The sequence below is a fragment of the Panthera leo genome, chromosome B1, assembly GCF_018350215.1.
Source record: "Panthera leo isolate Ple1 chromosome B1, P.leo_Ple1_pat1.1, whole genome shotgun sequence".
NCBI classification, from domain to species: domain Eukaryota; kingdom Metazoa; phylum Chordata; class Mammalia; order Carnivora; family Felidae; genus Panthera; species Panthera leo.
Window position 1 is genome coordinate 52134437 of NC_056682.1, and position 14618 is coordinate 52149054.

General features: G+C 39.6%; 1 protein-coding gene across 14 annotated transcripts in view; it reads right to left on the bottom strand.

Moving 5' to 3' along the window:
* Positions 1-14618, bottom strand: part of XKR6 (XK related 6) — a 95713-nt gene that overhangs the window by 15236 nt on the left and 65859 nt on the right. The window contains exon 4 of one of the 14 annotated variants that reach the window (XM_042935014.1): positions 273-341. The exons of 12 other annotated variants lie outside the window; for them this stretch is intronic. The gene's annotated coding sequence lies outside the window, so the exon portion shown is untranslated. Of the gene's footprint in view, positions 1-272; positions 342-8201; positions 8279-14618 lie in introns of all 14 variants that reach the window. One more of the 14 variants, XM_042935013.1, reaches the window with a different exon arrangement.

Sequence of the window (14618 nt, forward strand, 5' to 3'; positions counted from 1 at the left end):
AGGGCAGAGTGAGAGGGAGACACAGAATCCCAAGCAGGTTCAGTCTCTGAGCTGTCAACACAGAGCCCAAAGCGGGGCTCGAACTCGGGAACGGCATGATCATGACCTGAGCAGAAGTCAGACACTCATCTAACTGAACCACCCAGGCACCCCCAAAAAAAGATTTATTTAATTAGGGAATTCTATTTTAAAACAAATACTCGAATCTGCTTTTCTACTTCAAATTGGACAGTCAACTAAAGTAGATAAAACTGCATGAAGATATGCCCTACCTTTAGGACCATCTGCTACATTGTAAAGCCTGAAGTTTCTTCAATGCCATCACCAACCTCAAACTGGACCTAAGAACAGAAATACTCATTGGCTGATACACACGTCGATTAAAAATTCAAGTGTACCAGAGTTTAAGATACTTTACCATCAAAAAATATACATCCTCTGTATTTTACATTTTCAAAGGGACTGAATCTCCTGAAGAAACCTGAATTTGTGTTGCCTCTTCAGGGGCGGCTCTTCCTCGGTAATTGTCACAATCATCCCACTTCATCTCAGTAAGGTATCTGCTCAAATGCTAACTCCTCAGGGAGGGCACCCTATCCAATCAATCTGTCTAAAATCAAACAGCCCTTCCTACTCATCCCTTCCCAGTCAACCCAGAGCCCCTTCTGTGTCCTGCCATTTTCTTCCCAGAATAATGTACTGCTAACATTATCCCATAGTTTAACTCATTTATTTTCTATCTCCCCTACCAGAATTGATTCTAGTTTCCTGGCATTTATATCTGAAACTATATTTTATGGTATAATCATTCAAGGAAGAAAAAAAGCTTTACTATTATCTAGAGGGTAGATCGTATACTTTACCCACTTTACTCTATCTGCAAAATAGCAAACCAGGATACTGTTACGGCTAAGTTTCTACCCATAACCTGTGATGGACCCGAGGTCATCAATAACTCACCCATCTCTGAAACAACTCAACGTGAATGCAGTTACACCTCAATTAAACACACAACACAACCAACTAGAAACAAGCACATATTGCCTATCTTTTTTGAAGTACAGAAACCACAAGCAGAAGCTGGAGAAACAATTATTACAGGGGCTCCTCAATAGAATATTTATAAAGGTTTTTGTCAAAGTTCCAGACAGTACTGTAACTGGTTGATCAAGTAATTATAAAAGCCAAACCCTGTGAATACAAGAGTACTTGAGGGTTAGTAAAGATGAAGAGAAGTTAAGAAAGCAATCCCTATCAAAATAACACCAGCATTCATCACAGAGCTAGAACAAACAATCCTAAAATTTGTTTGGAACCAGAAAAGACCCCAAATAGCCAAAGCAATCTTGAAAAAAAAAAAACGAAGCTGGAGGCATCACAATCCCGGACTGCAAGCTGTATCACAAAGCTGTAATCATTAAGACAGTATGGTACTGGCACAAAAACAGACACTCAGATCAATGGAACAGAATAGAGAATCCAGAAATGGACCCACAAACGTATGGCCAACTAATCTTTGACAAAGCAGGAAAGAATATTCAGTGGAATAAAGACAGTCTCTTCAGCAAGTGGTGCTGGGAAAACTGAGCAGCGACATGCAGAAGAATGAATCTGGACCACTTTCTTACACCATACACGAAAATAAACTCAGTGGACGAAAGACCTCAATGTAAGACAGGAAGCCATCAAAATCCTCAAGGTGAAAGCAGGCAAAAATCACTTTGATCTTGGCCGCAGCAACTTCTTACTCAACACCTCTCTGGAGGCAAGGGAAACAAAAGCAAAAATGAACTATTGGAACCTCATCAAAATAAAAAGCTGCTGCACAGCAAAGGAAAACAATCAGCAAAACTAAAAGGCAACCGACGGAATAGAAGATATTTGCAAGCGACATATCAGATAAAGGGTTAGTATCCAAAATCTATAAAGAACTTCTCAAACTCACTACCCAAAAAACAAATAATCCACTGAAGAAATGGGCAAAAGACATGAATGAACACTTTTCCAAAGATGACATCCAGATGGCTAACAGACACATGAAAAGATGCTCAACATCACTCATCATCAGGGAAATACAAATCAAAACGACAATAAGATAACACCTCACACCTGTCAAAATGGCTAACATGAACAACTCAGATGACAACAGATGTTGGCAAGGATGCAGAGAATCTCTTTTGCACTGCAATGGGAATGCAGTGGGAATGCAAACTGGTGCAGCCACTCTGGAAAACAGCATAGAGGTTCCTCAAAAAACTAAAAATAGAACTACCCTACCACCCAGCAATTGCACCACTAGGTATTTATCCAAGGAATACAGGTATGCTGTTTCAAAGAGGCACAGGCACCCCCATGTTTATAGCAGCACTATCAACGATAGATAGCCAAAGTATGGAAAGAGCCCAAATGTCCATTGATGGATGAATGGATAAAAAAGAGGTGGTATATATATATATATATATATATATATATATATATATATACACACACACACACACACACACACACACACACACACACACACACAATGGAGTATTACTCGGCAATCAAAAAGAATGAAATCTTGCCATTTGCAACTATGTGGATGGAACTGGAGGGTATTATGCTAAGCGAAATTAGAGAAAGACAAATATCATATGACTTCACTCATATGAGGGCTTTATGATACAAAACGGATGAAATAAGGGAAGGGAAGCAAAAATAATATAAAAACAGGGAGGGGGCAAAACATAAGAGACTCTTAAACATGGAGAACAAATAAAGAAGAACTGGAGGGGTTGTGGGAGGGGGGATGGGCTAAATGGGTAAGGGGCACTAAAGGAATCTACTCCTGAAATCATTGTTGCAGTATATGCTAATTTGAATGTAAATTTAAAAATAAATAAATAATAATTAAAAATAAATAAATAAAATAAAAATTAAAAAGAATACACTTTTAAAAAGAGAGAAGTTAGGAAAAAAAGAGTTAAAAATATGAGGGGGATGGGGTGGGGGCAAAGTAGGGTGAGCAGAAGCTGGTGAGTTATCAGGCAGCACAGGAAGCCCACAGGGAAAACTGGAAACAAAAGGAGGAGAGAAAGCCCACAAATAATCAAAGCTTATGCAAGGCATGGGTACATAATTTCCAGGGCCTAGCTTACAAGGGAAATGCAGGCCCTTGTTTTTAAAAACAAACAAAAAAACCCCCAAAAAACAAAAAACAAAAAACACTTTCAGGGTAGCAGGAGAAAAACATTAGAGCAGTTGTGGGACCCAATGCACTCCCCGGGACCCTGGCCCTGAGTATTGAGCTGCAGACCTAACATGAGACAACTAATTGCTCCAAGCAGCAAAAGCAGGGGAAGGCCAAAGTGAACCCCCACCTCTAAGTACAGCAGGCATTCACAGAAGCCACTGGCACTCATGGTACAATTTAAGGGGCAGAGCAAGGCCAAAATACTTCTTCAGGCATTTCCAAGTTGGTTTGTTTAACTAAGAGGGTGGGGGGAAGTGGTAACCCATTAACAGCTATTAACACAATTCCCTAGTTGAATAGAAGATTACTAAGCAGGAAACACAGTAGATACATTTTGGTGAAGAAGCATAATGAATTAGATCTGGATTCTATTACCACCCAAGAAAGATCAATATGGCTGACTGAGAGCAAGAAGACAAGAAACCCATAAATGATATCTGAAATATGTAACATAAAGAATAGGAAAGACCTAAGACTATTTCCCCTATTGACTAATACTCAGAGTTGGCCACGGTTAAAAAAAAATCCCATTAGGCAAGGAAATGGAGGAATTGGAGTTGGACAGGAAACAAGTTTTAATACCAGAATGGGTCTTCGGAGAGTTTAAAAAAAAAGTCTAAAATAAAGAGGAAAAAAAGAATCTCAAAAACTATCAGTTAAACACTGCCATTCCAGGAGACAAATTTGTTTACTTTGGAATTTATCTTCTAATTTCTGAAATGTGGTAATGTGTAAGAAAAGACTGTCATTTTTATAAACCATGTATGTTAATTTATTTTCCTGATATCCTGATAGATTAAATGAAATACGCTTTATAAGAAAAAAAACTAAAAAGAAAGAAAAAAGCTTCACAATAATATGTGGACAGTCCCTCTTTTTTGCCTTTATTTCTGATATAAGACAGCTCAATTAAACACTGTGAACAATTAAACCTGATGCTTCTGATAATGTCCACCATGTATAAAGGTAGATTCATTTGTATTCCATTTTTGTTTTTTAAATTATTTTAGCTTCTCATTATCATCTTGAAATTCAAAGGGTAGAGACATCAATTTAATAAGCAAGCCACTTATTTTGACGTCAAATAATGTATTCCCAATTTACAAACTCGAAAAGCACAAAATATTTCTAATAAATGCTTACCACTATTATTACTTTCCAAAAGGATTATCATTTCAGTATGTCCCTACAACATCCTCTATTAGTAAGACTAGAAATACTTGGTTCATCTTCCAGCAGGAAAAAAACAAAACTAAAAAGATTAAGATTCTTTAAATTACTAAAGTAAAACAAAACTTCTGGCATCTACTCTAAGACACTTTCTTCTCTCCATAAATTAGTGCATCTGAACAACAAAAATGTCTTTTACACTGAAGCACAATTATGTTCTATCTCCTTCCCTCTGGAAACTATGAAATAGCAGTGATGTAGGGGAACAAAGGCAGAAAGAAATGTAGATAAAATTAAAATTTCCTTATAAACCTGCAGCCCACTGACAGATATTTGAGGCAGGCAGAGTAGGACATTCCTCCAGGAAATCCCCACTGTCTTAAGGTTAATGCTTTGTTAGAGGGGAAAACAACCTTAGCTTGACAATAGCTAGGCCTTCAGGGTGAGTTGTCTTTAACATATGAAAGTCCTTTTGGAAACTTCCCTGTGTCCTTACCTCCCCCAACTTCCAAGTATATAATCAGTCACTCCTCACAATCCTAGGGCAGCTCTTTTTTCCAAGGGTCCTGTCCCTGTGCTATAAGAAAACCATGTTTTTGCACCAAAGACGTCTCAAGAATTCTTTTTTGGCCATCAGCTTCGAACCCCAGTATTTCCACATGAGCAGCAGACAACATATTCAGAGAAAGGAAAATGGGCTATGTGATAGGAGAAACAATGTTCCACATTCATCTCTCAAAGCAGTGATCCTAAGAGAGCAAAGAGGGCACAAAATGGAGAAGCTAAGTGGACCCAATTTCAACTGTGGATTGCTCCAGTATTTTGTTTTCAGAATGGTAAAGCCTGAATCTTTTAGTTAGAAAGAATCTAAAGTCATCTAGTCCAGACTTTCACCAGTGCTAGAATCCCAAGTCTATTAAGTGGTTTATTTACAGCTTTTGTTTAAACATCTCAGAGGACAAAAAGGCTGTTTCTTTGGAAATAATCTTTTCCATTTCAGAGAGGCTCTGTTGGAAATCATTTTGGTCCTATACAATTTAGGAAAAATAAAAAATGTTACATTAATTACTTCAAGTAAAGGCCGGCTCATTTGTTTTTTTATTGTTCAATAATAGGAAGTTCCAAGGTCACGAATCTCCAGTGGTTTGTTATTCCAGTGGTTCAACAATCAAAGGCCTAGGCTCTTTTCACTCTGCCATTAGCAAGCTGGTTTAGCTCTCCTTATGGTTTCAAGATGGCTCCCATCATTCCAGGCTTCACATGCGGATATGATAATGTCCAGTATAAAAAGATTATTTCTTCCCTTCTGTAACTTTTTATCAGAGAGGAATATCTGTGTCTGAAGTTCCCCAGCACACATCTTATTGGCCAGAACTACACCTGGCCAATCACTGGCAAGGAAAATAGGTCCATTGTGATTGAGAATGATTATCATTTGCCCCACACCCCCACCCGCAGCCCCCCTGAACTGGGGTTTGCCTCTCTTGACAAAGCTATGAAGAAAGGGTAGATTACTTAAACAAAATAAAAATTCTCTTAGGAGGAAGGGAAGAGGAAAGGGCAGAGAAAGTAAAAGTGATTCAACATTTGCTTATGGGTACATGGCCTCAAAATCTGCTCTTCGGCAATTTCTACTCTAATCTCTAGATTTTTTAAAATAATTTTTTTTAAGTTTAGTTATTCATTTTGAGAGAGAGAAAGCATGAGCAGGGGAAGTGAAGTGAGAAAAGAGAGAGAGAGAGAATCCCAAGCAAACTGCACTGCCAGTGTGGAACCTGATGTGGGGCTCAAACTCAGGAACTGTGAGATCATGACCTGAGTTTGGTCATGGAAGTTGGATGCTTAACTGAGGCTACCCAAGGTGCCCCAACCCTTTAGATCTAATTGGAGAAATCGTTATACTTGTACTTAACTACACACAAACTCTATATATGCAAAAAAAAATACTGTGTGTTCTCATCCTCAATCCTAAATTCCTATTCCTCTCGTTTTGGTGTACTGTTCTACATATATGACTTTGTATCTCTCTACATGTTTTTACCATCTTGATCACTAATGTCCCTCATAAAAATGCCCAGACCCTCTTAAAATGTTTAGTACCAGTACAATGAAACTAATGATCTCCCATGTTCTATCAGTGCCATCTAATACACTCTGTTGCTTCTCTGGTACTCCCCTCCTGACTTCCAATAAACTTGCTGGAAACGATAAGCCTCTTCGTGTTCTATATCCTACACTTTATTTGTAAAGATGATGTAGTGCAAAACTCTACAATTAATTATCCTATACTTCACCTTATTTTTGGCCTATCTTTCCAACCTAAGCAGTTGTTGGAATTTTTTTTTAATTCTAAAAACTAATGTTTGCCATTTTCCTAGTTTTCAATTATAGAAATTCAAACTTAAGGAAAACACACTCATGTTTACTTCTCAGCTTTGCAGAAGCAGGGCTATGTCACCTTGAGAAAACATCTTATTCTCACAAGAGGCCTTCTGGGATTGCATTAACTTGTTGAATTTCCAAGATCTAGAGACTAATCCTCATAAGGTGAGCAAAATAATCTGTTAGGTGCATTGAAAAGAGCCATTTCCCAGGGATGGACTGACTTTCTATGGACTAACTAAAACCAGAATGTCAACCCAAAAGTGTTAAGTGAAAATTAGAACAGCTAAGGAACTGAGAGAAATTAGAGTTCTGTGGCCAATGTATTCCCACCTGCCCACTCCTGCCCACAGACAAACCATATTGGAAATCAATATATAGTCCAAAGAAACCAGATAATTGAATCATTTGAGCAAATCATTAGAACAAACTCTAATTCTTTCCATGTGAGCATATCACACAGGAAGCCAAATTATACTCAGATGTTTGTTTACTGAGCATAGAAATCAAAGCAAAACAATCAGTTTTCTAACATATATTTAACAATACCAGGGTAAATAGTCTCATGTATCATTCTCTAAACAGGGTACTGTGCCTGGTACTTGAATGAACACTGTTAAAATATGTCTTGGTTACATGAGGAAGAAACATCCTTCTTGACAGTCCTACTTCTTAATTAGCTGCAATGCAACTCCACCAAGTTCTGATCAAATGCCAATGACCTGGAGGCTAGCCTATGTTAAGGCCTGGGAGTCATTAACGTTTGAGTTCAAAGCCCACTCGTCCTTCTGGAGACCCTCAGGGAGGATCCTTTGCCTCTTCCAGCTTCTAAAGATCGCATGCATTCATGGGCTCAAGGCCCCTTGCTCCATCTTCAAAGCTAACATCATCGGCAGCACAGTATCTTCAGATCACGCTCTGACTCTCCAGGCTCCCTCTTTCAGTTACAAGGCCCCCATGTGATTACATCGGGCCCACCTAGATAATCCAGGATTATCACTCCATCTCTAAATCCTTAACTTAATCACATCTGCAAAGTCTCTTTTAGAATGTGAGGTAACATATTTATAGTTTCTGGGGATTAAGATGTGACATCACTAGAAGATCATGATTCTGCCTACTACAGAGGTGCAGTACTATAGTGTCACCACTGATTTTATGTTTTGTTTTTAATGTCTATTTTAGAGACAGAGAGAGAGAGAGAGAGAGAGAGAGAATGCTAGTGGGGGAGGGACAGAGAATCCAAAGTGGGCTCTGGGCTGACAGCAGAGACCCCAATGTGGGGCTCGAACTCATGAGTCATGAGATCATGACCTGAACAGAAATTGGATGGTTAACTGGCTGAGCCACCCAGAAGCCCTACCACGGATTTTATATTAACCAGTTTAAATTTGGTGAAAAAATTCCATCTTACTTTGAAACTTCAATACTGTTAATTGGGAGGACACAGCTATTTTCATGTTCATACTAAAATTAGACTGCATTTTTTTACTTCAGTTTTCAGATACAAAATGGCAGGTGTTTGATTCATCAATGGAGAGGAAAAGAAAATATAAGCGTTAGGCAATCATTAAAACCCTCAAGGCTACATGAATTAATATGAGACAAATTAAACTAATAAGGAATATGCAAATGCCAGCTCCAACAACTCCTCAACCTTCAAATCCGGGATCCTACTACCTTTCATTCTCCCTCCCCCGTTCTCACCCTCACACTCCAACTTAGGTCTCATAGTCAGTTGTTATAATCACTCCCCTCTCTCATCTCATGGTACTTGGCTAGCAAAAACCAGCAACACTCCTCTGTACAACTTTCCGTCTACTTCATGCCAGCCCAAGGACAGTTGAACATTGGGAGGAGAAAACCTCCACCACTCATCTCAAATGGGCCCTTTACAGCTGCCCTCTAATCAAACTACGTTTCCTTAATTCAGGTGATTTTTTTCCCCGCACATAATTATTTAGCCTCCTCTCTCTGAAACCCTGTACTCCCCTCCTCCCTCCCCAGTCCTCACTCCCAGGTTCTTCCTATTTCACTCAGCAAACAGAACATCCATCAGGTCCCACCTCATCATCTACTCATCTACCCACTGACTCCAAGTGCACCCTTATACCCTCCTTTCCCTCCTGTTAGTCTGGATAATTGCCAACTGCTTCACTCTGCCTTTGATCACTTCTCATCTGTTACCAACTCAAGGCTGCAGCTCTAGCAATCCTCCCCTGTCTCCTGCTTCATCAAATTCTTCCTCTCTTGTGGATCATTTCCACAAGCATACAAACAGGTCTGTAATTTTTCCCATTACACTTAATGTCTCCAACCACCTCCCTCACACCTTTTCCTAAGCCCACAAACCAAGTGCTCACCCTCAACACACAGCAAAAACTTATCAAGGTCATCAATAATTTTTACATGGCTGAATGTAGAGGTCAATGCTTGGTCCTTATATTACTTCACCTAGACAATCAATTTCTCTTCTATGAAGCATTTTTCACATTTCACTTGCAAGACACCATACCATTCCGGGTTTCCTTCTACCAACGGCCGGGCCTTCCCACTCCCCTTTGCTGGATTCTTCTTGATTCCCTAAACTCTAAAAGTTAAAGTGCCTTAGGCCTCACCGTCTACATTCACTCCCTTGAGAAGGTATTCAGTCTCAGGACTTTAATTACTATCTGTGCTGACAATTCCAAATTTTGTATTTTCGGTCTGTATCAGATCCTTGGTCTCCAGTCTTCTATATCACAACTACCTCCCCCAATAGGTTCTCTTATATATCAAACAGGTATCTCTGCATATCCTAAACCAAATTCTTGATCTTCTCTATAAACCTGCTCCTTGAAGTCTTTCTCAGCTCAGTATGTGGGAACACTATCTCATCAAAAACCTTAGTATCATCCTTGAAAACTTTCTTTCCCTCACATCCACCACACCGTCACATCAACAGACCAAATTAGCTCTCCCTTCAAAATATATCCAGAATCTGACCACTTCTTATCGTCTCCACCGTTATCATCTTGAGCCAAGCCATCATCATCTCTTACTTAGGTTACAGCAACAATCTGCTTCCACTTCTACTATTGTTCCTGTGGTTTATTTAATACTATATGCTATTTCTTCCCTTTTTTTTTTTTTTTTTAAAGTATGTCCCATGCCCACTGTAGGGCTTGAACTCATGACCCTGAGAGCAAGAATCCCATGCTCTACCAACTGAGCCAGCCAGGTGCCCCCAGGCTATTCCTGAATGCTTGTGTCCCCTCTGCCCCAGAGTTCATTACGTTGAAATCCTAACCCCCAAAGGTAACAGTATTATGTGGGGCCTTTGGAGGGTGATTAGGTCATGGGAGTGGAGCCTTCATGAATGCGATTAGTGCTCTTATAAAAGAGGGCCCCACAGAACTTCCTCACCCTTTCTGCCATGTGAGTACCTGGCAAAAAAGTGCCTGCTTTCAACCAGGAAGAGGGCCCTCACCAAAATGCAATCATGCTAGCACCTTGATCTCAGACTCCAGAACTATGAGAAATAAATTTCTTGTGTTTATAAGGTACCCAGTCTGTGGTATTTTGTTATAGCAGCCTGAATGGACAACAGCTAGAATCATTTTTTAAATTATGGTTCATGGTTTATTGTTCCTCTCTCTTTTAAAATAATGTAAAATGTACACCTAGTGAAATTAAACAGATGTCAGGTTTCGATTCAATTGCATACACCCATGTAATCAAGACCCCAATCAAGACAGAATTCTTCTAACTTTGGGCTATTATGAATAAAGCAGTTATAAAATTCTTATATAAGTCTTTTTGTGGACATATCGGTTCCTCAGGTAAGTACCTACAGCAAAGGTAGGTGTAATAAGATAGAAACATGCACATGCATGAGCGCCACTATTCGTAATCGCCAAAAGGTGGAAACAATGTTCATCAACAGATAAATGGTTAAATAAATGCGGTACATCCATACAATGGATTCTTATTCAGATATAAAAAGGAATGAAGTATTAATACATGTTACAATGTGGATGAAGCTGGAAAACATTAAGATAAGTGAAAGAAATCTGACATTAAAGATTATACTTATATGAAACATTCAGAATAGGTAAATCCATAGAGACAGAATGCAAATTGGTGGTTGCCAGATGCTGAGGGGAAGGAGAAATAGGGAGCAATTGCTTAATGGGTAGCAGGTTTTCTTTCAGGGTGATAAAAATGTTCTGGAGCTCGACAGAGATGATAGTTGTTGCTTAATACTGTGAATGTAACAGATCCCACCAAACTGTTCACCATGAACAGTTATGTTATATACATACATATATACATGAATGTTATATACGTTTCACTTCAATAAATAAATACATAAGACCCATACAGAATGTTTTATTTTTTGAAACAGAAAGCAGTCAGGCAATTCAGAATAACACAAAATCCAGTGTCAATACCACCGTATGTGTGACTTAGGTTATTTCACTAAAGTACGTAGTCTGGAGTAAGTCTTTCCAGCTTTACAGATTTTGTAGTTTTTTTCATGTGTAAAATGAAGACACTTGACTATTGTGAGGATCAACCGAGATAATGAAAATGAAACACACTGTAAAGTGTATAAAAAAGTTGACTATATTTCTATTAGTACCAGGTAGAGGATATGCTCAGACTGGGAGGGCCACAGGTAAATACAGGCATTGTATTCTCAGGCAGGCAGCTAGAACTATTTTGAACAGCTAGTCTTGTAGGCATGAGAAGAGGAGAATCCAAGTTAAGCCACATCAGCAAAGTGTTCACTGTTGGCTTCTATAATGACCTAGCTTGTCAAAGGTCATACTTAAGATTGTCCTCAGCCCCTGTCAATGCTTTAACATTGCACTATATAGTGTTACTATAAAGTAAGAATGGCTGAAGAAAGATTGCAGGAAAGAAAAGAAGCTACTTTCCTGAAGCCGTAAGTTTAAGATCTCCAAGTGTTCAGGAGTTAAAACAGGGTGCTAGTCAACTATTATGCCATCTCAAAGTTTAATCCCAATTAACATAGGGTAATAAAACAGTCTGATTACAGTAATTCGATTATGTCTTACACAAGGAAAAACACTACCCAACATATAACTAGCCACGTAGAAGTAGCCTTAACTAGATTTAACGTGTCCAAATTTAAATGTTGTTAAATTTTCATATGTAACAGCTACCAAATTTACAAATACTAATGAAAACTACTACCACTTAACCAACTCCATGACAGGTACTGTGCAACAGAGTTTACAAATATTATCTGCATTCCTTACAACAACCAAGGAATGTTGGCTGTTTGAATCCCCATTTTGCCAAGCAACTTGTGCTGAACCAAAGTAATCAGAGGCAACTCCGGGACTTGATGTAGGGTGGGGCTGACTCTGAAGCCCACGCTCCAGCCATCATACCCTGCTGTCTCCCAGCCCCAGAAAAAACTCTAGGTTCTAATTCCTAAGGTTCTCAACTCTACTGAATACAACTTTGGAAGGTATCTGGTTATTTTACTATTCAAGATAAATCTGATTCTAAACATCAGGGAGCAATAATTAGACAAAAGGGATTAATTCCAGAATGGAGTCACATTGTCTGTAACTGGTTGAGGTGCAGTTGTTGGTTCAGGGCTAGTCTGGATTTGAAGGGTCACAATCAGACCCTGCCCACGGGGAAGCCCGGAAGGGCTAAATCACTGAAGAATGCAAAAACAGAGCCCATATCTAGAGCAATTCTTTGCATCTCTGCAGACCCCATGAGACTCACACAAGTAAAGGAATAAACATACAGAAACGCCAGAGTTCTTGTCACTTTATGAGTTAGTTAATGTGGCTCACCAGTCCATTATCTAATGTGGCTGCCATTTTGTCTTTTTTTTCTTCCTCCAACTTGCAAGCAGAAAAGGCAAGCCCCTACGAAAGGAAAAGAAATCAAGCTGGCCTCAGACTTCCTTACGGCAACACTCCATGGGAGAAGGCAATGGAGCAAACCTCGATCTAGTTTTGAGGCAAAGTATGACCCAAGAACATTAAAATCTCTTTTTCAAGAGCTCATCTGAAGCTAAGGGCCACACAGAGCCTAAAATACAAAAAAAATCACTGGGTGTCCAATACCCAGAAGTCTTTCTCTTGTGAACATTTCCTTCACCTTCCTGTGCTAAAGCTGCATCCAGTCACCTGACAACACAGCTTCTCCTGCAGTTCTCAGAGGCGAAAGCTGTCTTCCTCCCACATGCCACACACCTGAGCCCTTTTGGGGCAATCTGTCTCTTGATGACCTCAGTGCCACTTCTTCTCCTTCTACTGTCACACGTCCCAGGCTCTTTGAAGGCCTGCCATCAGACTCGACCACCATGAAGAAAATCTCAACACATTCCACAAGAAACACCAACACAAGCCGAATTTGCTAGCCAAACTGGAAGGGAACTGGAAATTAACAACAAAGGCCTAGTCAAAGACCACTGTCTACTTGGCAATGTAAAAGCACCTCTTCTGAATTCAAGAGGATAGAAAATGGAGTATTTTAAACTAAAAAACTAGTATTTTTGATTAGAAATAAACAGTGCAAAGAAGACTGCAGACCTTCTGCAGACACGTGTAGGTACCTTTTAGGAGTTCACATTACAGTGTACACATCAAGTGGTTCAAAAATATTGCTATTACCTAAAATTTCTATTCTTTCCACCATTGCCTTGATTTGTGAGGTAGTAATGCAGAGTCATCAGGTGGAATGCACATCAGAAAACCTGTCAGGGGACTCTGGCTTACAAGCAAGCACTGCACAGTGAGAGCTCTGGATGCAATGCCGGTTTTGCCACTATCTAACAGGCTGAGTGTCCTGTGCCTCAGCTATCGAACTGCTCGGAGTCTCAGCTTCTGCAGCTACAAAAATTAGGAGAATGGGCTGAATTCGATTATCTCTGACCTCTCCTCTGGCTTTCAGAATTAAATCATTCTACCTGCAGAAACTCTTGCTGTTAACCTCTTCTGAAAGCAAGCTTTTGTGTAGCACACATTTCCCTGCTCTACAACAGAGTGCACACACTAACCTTTTCTTAATGACAACCACCCTAATGAATATTTCCTATTGTGCCATGTGTTTTCAAACAGATACCACAATTCAAAAGCAAGAATAAGACACATTTCTGGGGTGCCTGGGTGGCTCGGTTGGTTGAGCACCAGACCCTTTGATTTCGGCCCAGGCCATGATCTCGCATTTTGTGGGTTCGAGCCCCACATTGGGCTCTGTGCTGACAGTGTGGAGCCTGCTTGGGATTCTCAGTTTCCCTCCCTGTCTCTCTCTCTCTCTCTCTCTCTCAAAAATAGACAAATAAACATTGAAAAAAAAAAAAAGAATAAGATAAATTTCTGCCTTCAAGGAGTAGTTCCTTTTCATTTGCTGAGTGATTCCTCAATTCAGTAGAATAGATTGGGGTGAGGAGGGAGGGCAGCACACTCTTCTTTCTGTAGAAAATCCTCCTGGTGTTCAAAGCTGAAAGGTTTATTATTGCAGTCATGTTTTCCAAATCAGGTAAAAAAGTGATTTTTCACTATTCCGCTAATGGAACTTTTACCAAACTCTTATCATCAAACATTTCTTGAGTAGTTTCTCCTTGGCTTAAAAGGAGATCTGCCTTCCATTTTCCACAGGAAAACCACTAGCTATTCAAACCATCTCTTCTTTAAGAGTTAATAACTAACTCTAGAATTTAATGAGAATATTCATGGGACAAGGCCAAACATAAAATACCATTTTTAAAATGGTGATACATAGGAATGCCTGGGTGGCTCAGTCAGTTAAGCGTCCGACTTGGGCTCAGGTCATGGTCTCAGGGTTGGTGAGTTCG